This window comes from Lethenteron reissneri, chromosome 50 (assembly GCF_015708825.2).
Source record: "Lethenteron reissneri isolate LAM-NWPU_2019-01 chromosome 50, ASM1570882v1, whole genome shotgun sequence".
NCBI classification, from domain to species: Eukaryota; Metazoa; Chordata; class Hyperoartia; order Petromyzontiformes; family Petromyzontidae; genus Lethenteron; species Lethenteron reissneri.
Window position 1 is genome coordinate 6756082 of NC_083828.1, and position 6000 is coordinate 6762081.

Here is a 6000-nt window from a genome sequence, read left to right on the forward strand (position 1 = left end):
TTGCCAAGTCGAAAATATCCCCCCTCTAAGATGCTTGCAGCGACGGGGCGAGCGGGGGGGGGGGGGGGGGCACGGTGGAGGAGACAGCTTTTGGGCAGCAGATAACTTAAGAAGAGGAGAGTGAACCAGTAGGAATGTCTGCGTCAAATGAAACCACTTCAGGACCGATCCCGTCCAATCACACACAGGCACAATCAGGAGGCTGCTGTTTCAAACAAAGCAAATGCTTTACAACATTCTAGATTTGAAGCTTTCGTGACTGCAACGATTCATATTCTTAGGTTTTTCGGTAAAGTCACGTAGGTAAAACATCAAAATTAATAAAAATAAAATAAAACAAAGATCACGACGTTTCGGAGGCAACACAAGTCTCCGTCATCAGGTGGGACCGTCACAGCCAGATTAGCTGCATCAAGTGAGGCAATGATTCAAGATGTAATCCCTTAAAAGCGAGTTGAGGGGGGAGGAGAGGGGGGGGGGGGAGATCATCAGAATGTGGTAGCCAATACAACTTTACAACAACAACAACAACCGCCATTCGCCACTAAGTGGTGGTGACGTCACCACGACGCTTGTGCCAGGCCAAGTGCACCTTGAGGCCACGTGAATTGTCGAACGCCCGCTGGCAGGAGGTCACGGGGCAGACCCAGTAGGTGCCACGGGTCGACTGACCGAGATGACCGAGATGACTGGCAGCACACGATGCCACAGCCACTTTGCACCAACCACCCATGCCACCACAACCACCACTGACACAAAACCACCGACTGGCACTCCGCACGGATTAGTTGGTGGTGGTACAGGCTGCTATGATGAAGCTGTTATGGAGCTGTTACGGAGTTGTTGTAAAGCCACGCTGGAGTCGCTCTCCGCGTGTAATTATCGAGTAATTGGCGAGTACTCCACTCTACCTTGTCTGACGCAGGCCGGCCCCAGTCAGCAGTGGAGAGAACACGCGGGCACCACCCGTGCTAGCCTGGCACCCACGTGGCACCCATGTGGGAGGGGGGGGGGGTGTCTGGAGAGTTGCCACCTCGGAGGTACAAAAAACCGGGACATGTGCCACTCGCATAACCACTGTGACTATTCTTTGGTTTTTTCGGTAAAGTCACGTATAAAAATAAAATAATTAATTAAATAATAGCATACGACGTTTCGATTGCAACACAAGCAATCATCATCAGGTATAATGAAATAGCGACATAGAATATAACCAGAAAACTATAGACAGACATATATTATTTTTATACGTGACTTTACCGAAAAAAACAAAGAATAATTCCTGCAGTCACGAAAGCTCCAAAATTAACACTGTGACTATCTTCACCACCGCAAATCACATTTGCCACCACCAATGCCGCACAGCAAGTTACCGACAATACATAAACCATACACACCCAATACATGGACAATACACGGACAATATACAAAAACACACAAACAATATAAACAATATACAAACAAGATAACAATACACAAACAAAACACAGACAATGCACAAACTCGATTCCATCTCGTGGCCACCTCGCGGCCCAAACTTACAAATATATAAATATACAACATAGAGCATCTGCATAACGTGTTCTCATATTAAAAGGTAAAAGTAACAAAAAAGACAAAGACCCCCCCCCCGGTATAGCCTTTAACAGGCTTGGGGCAAGTGCTGTTAGGTGAGCACCACCTATGGAGGCCGCACACACTTTCCAAGTTGCAGGCTGTTTATTGTTTACTTAATGTGCGTTTATGTGCTATGAGTAAGGACCATTGCCCAAAACGTCGCCTAATTTGTTTAATTCTTCGAATGCCGCCGTGGTATTGACGACTGTGTTGCATTTTGCTGTTGTTGTTTGTGCTGATGCACTAATGCAAACGCAGCAGCAGCATCATCAAATATTATTTCGTACGTTATATTTAGAGAGTTTGGCGAATTGAGATGTGATTGTGAAGACGCGGATGCGTCGTGCCGAGCGTAAATCTCGAACGGGGCAACCAGACGCGTCATTTTACTTCTGAATTCGGTACAAAAAAATAGAAATAAAAAAAACTCAACATTTCAAGAGAGCCACAATGCACAGTGGTGAATAAAGTCACGAATCAGTTCCTTAAAGAGGCTGCCGACCTCCCTCCCTCCTGAAACTGAAAACAACACGGTGCAATGTATTCACAACTCGTGCGTAAAGAAGGTGGATGCTGTCACATTGCGATGTTTGGCCAATTCCACGTCTCAACGCGGCGAGTTTCAGTTTGCTTCGCGATGGAGAAAATCAGAGGGTCGGAAGAAGCCCCACGGCGTGTAGAGGGGCCGATACTGAACTGTTCACCACACAAAGACAAATATCCCCCGTGTAGCCTTAACAGATTATTGGGCAAAACTGTTAGCGAGCACCTATGAACGGCCAGCACGGCACACGAAGGGGTGGGTGGCCAGCACCACGCCCGGCCGCCTTTGTCTCCCTAGTGACGATGCTTTTACACACCGCAACAGGTACTCATTTGAGGCTGAGTCGAACCAGGTGAGGCCCATAACCGGTTCAGATAATCGTCACTGGTGTCGGCCGTGAGCGGGAATTGAACCCGGGTCACCAGCTTCGTAGCGCAGCGCGCTAACCACTACGCCACCGCTCCCCACACGCACACACTGACACACACCCCGGCACAAATAACCCACTTGATGGACTGCCATCTGACTTGATTAACGGCTAAGCTCACTTACATAAACACGTTACAAACAGATATGAAAGCAACATTTTATCTCTTGAAGATCAGACACGCTCAGTCGTCAAATGCACGCGGTTAAAGGCGCGGCCCTGCAAGTGCCCGCTCAGGCCACCGCCGTGCTGAAGGTGCCTTCACGTGAGGGCGCTCTAGCGCAGTGTATTCGGCCTACTCTTCCACGCATTGAGCCAGACGTCTTTACCCCACCAGGGAACAACGCGTTTTCCCGCACCTCCGATCGTGCGCACGGCCGCCGACGGTACGGTGCGAAAGAAGTTCAACATGCTGGATGGAGTTTGCGAGGCAAGTACGTCGCTAACCCTTCCACCACCACCACAGCAGCCATCCATCCATCCATCCCACCGCTATCACGGACTTTAGTCAAGAATCAAATGAGATGAGAGGATAACTGCGCGCACACACGTGAGATCCGCAACGACTCCCAACACGCCCTCGTCCACAGGAAGCGCTTCGTTGGCGGTGATGGAAGCGGAAGGGTGGTGGTAGCTGTCACGACAAAACGCGTTTGTCCATGTACGACACGTAGAGTTCTTTTTAAATCCTTTATATTAAGTTCACTTGCTTGCGCGCTTACGACCGTGCAAATCTTTCGGTCGTTTTTGAACCCACTTCCCGTGATCCAATCGAGCTGACATTTTGCACACAGGCTCGTTGTGCGTGACAATTTATTTTCGTGAATTTTTTTCCCATAACTTTACACTTTTTAGGATTTTTTTTATATTTAATTACCAATTGCTTAATGGCGGCAGGCAATCATCTGACCCATAGGTAGCAGCCATCTCAAGCCAGAGGACGAGAGGACTCTAGCCGCCATGCATATAAAGGATTTATAGTGAAAAACTTTGTTTTTACGGGTTGATTTTTTAGCGCTGGTTTAACGTCTCAATGCTTTTGGGCAAAAAATAACCTTCCACTGAAGCGGTGCACTTTTACATCATCTACATTGACAACTTGTTTCTTTTGGAAGTGCTTTGTCTTTTTGAACGGGTTAGTTTGTTGTTCTTTCCGATGAGCACGGTTGGAATCGTACGGCGCAAAAGAAGTTCTCTATTTAAGGCCTCGTCACAGAGACGTTCTCTCTCTGTGTGCCTATGTGTGTTCTCTCTCTATGTATCTCTGTGATATCTGTCTGCTTATATGTCTGTCTATAGTTTTCTGGTTAGATTTTTGTTGCTATTTCATTTATACCTGATGATGATTGCTTGTGTTGCAATCGAAACGTCGTATGCAATTATTTAATTTATTATTTTATCTTCATACGTGACTTTACCGAAAGAACCAAAGAGTAATTCCTGCAGTCACGAAAGCTCCAAATTAAGAATGTATGCATACAGACAACTTTCAACCAAAACGTTTCATTTATATCGGGTCATCTTTACACGGTTATCGTGACCACTGCTCCCCCCGTCACGCCGGGGCTAACGATCTTACTCACCAGATCGAGAAGGACCTCTCTCTCTCTCTTGCCTTGTCGTCACCCGTGCCAGTCGGACGATTTTCTCTCGATCTCACACCAAAAGAAAATATCGCTCCTCTCCTCTCTCTCTCTCTTCCTCTCTCTCTCCCTCCACACCAACCCACCTCCAACACCACCAACCCACCCACCAACCAACCCACCCACCCCCACCCACCACCACCCCTAAAAAAACAAAATCAAGAACAAATCTCTTCACCGTTTCCAACGAAAGTAAACTTTACGGGCAGAAGAAGAAGCTGGAAAAAAAAAAGAAACGGGTGGGAAAAAAAATGCAGATGACTCAGAAAAAAAAGAAGAGATGAAACGACGCAGAAAATAAATGTTTAGCAAATAAATTTCGACCAGCGGCTTTCTTATTTTTTGCGGTGTGTGTGTGTGTGGGTTAGAAGAAGAAAAAAACCAAAAAAAACCCCTCTCCTGGATCTTCTTGGGGTTTTCAAAGCCAGACCAGCTGGCTTTTCCCAGGCGAAGCGTCCCGTAGGTCGTTGCACTGCAGACTAACCCACGCAGACTCAGGCGCTGCCAGTAGAGTTGCGAGGTTCTTTTTTTTTACAATCCGTGTTGGGGAGGGAGGGGAGGGAGGGAGGGGAGGGAGTGGGAGAGGGAGGGAGGAGGGAGGGAGGGAGGGAGGAGAGGGAGGTGCAGTTAGAGGGGTGTACAGCCAGGCGGCCTTTTTGGGAGGGGGTGATGGGGGGGGGCTAAGGGGAGTTGTGGGGAAGAGGAGGGGGGGCGAGATGGTTTGCGAGCGGGCACAGGCAGAAGAAGGTCACAAGAGTGGACAGTGGAACGATTGACTGCGGGTGACATTTCTGCAGTTGGGGTGGGGGCGGTGGGGGCGGTGGGTTTTAGGGGGGTGGGGGGAGGTTGGGTGGGCAGAGGGACTGAAGAGGTGAGGGGTTGGCTGTGTGGCGATGGGAGAGCGATCGAGAGAGTGTGGACCGCTGTTGTGGATGGAGTGTTGTGAACGTGTGTGTGTTGTTGTTGTTGTTGGGGAGCGGTGGTGCAGCGGTTAGCGCGCTGCGCTACGAACCCGACGACCCGAGTTCGATTCCCGCTCACGGACAACAACACCAGGGAGGATTATCTGAACCGGTGCTGGGACTCCCTTAGTTCGACTCAGCCTTCAAATGAGTAACCTGGTACGGTGTGTAGTAAACACCGCCACTCGGGAGGCAATATCGGCCGGGCGTGGTGCTGGCCACCCCTTCCCTCGTGTGCCGTGCCGGCCTTCATAGGCGCTACTTGCTAACAGCACTTGCCCAAAACGTCTGCGTTGAGCACTCACCGTCGTCGTGTTTGATGGAGGATTACCAGGTTGTCACTGATGGCTTAACCTCGGCGGAGCAGCTTTTGGCTGCATCAATATGGGTGGCTCATATCTAAAACTCGCAGGGTATCGAGCGGACATTCATTGGACTTCCACCTTAACGCCGAACGTTGATCGGTGCATCCTTCTCACCGTTGCACAACAAATTCCTGCGGAGGGAGCTGGTAGGAACGTTGGGTTGCTCGGTCAATGGCCAGGGTCAACGGCGGCGTGGTGTATTCCACAAATATGCCCGACTGTGAGGGTGGGCACAAGCCGGCGTGAGTAGGTTAAACGTTGAGTTTTATAAGGGCACCACGGGGTGACCAGCCCCTCCCCACCCAGTCCCACCCCTCCCACCCCCCACCCAGCCCCACCCTCCCCTCCCCTCCCCACCCAGCCCCACCCTCCCCACCCAGCCCCTCCCCACCCTCCCCACGAAGCCCCTCCCCACCCTCCCCACCCATCCCCTCCCCACCCC

General features: G+C 50.1%; 1 protein-coding gene across 1 annotated transcript in view; it reads right to left on the reverse strand.

Moving 5' to 3' along the window:
- The window catches only part of LOC133355137 (myocyte-specific enhancer factor 2A-like), a 127149-nt gene extending 122821 nt beyond the window's left edge, over positions 1-4328 (reverse strand). Inside the window, exon 1 of the mRNA XM_061572460.1 lies at positions 4172-4328. The gene's annotated coding sequence lies outside the window, so the exon portion shown is untranslated. The remainder of the gene's footprint in view (positions 1-4171) is intronic.
- Positions 4329-6000: the final 1672 nt, after the last annotated feature.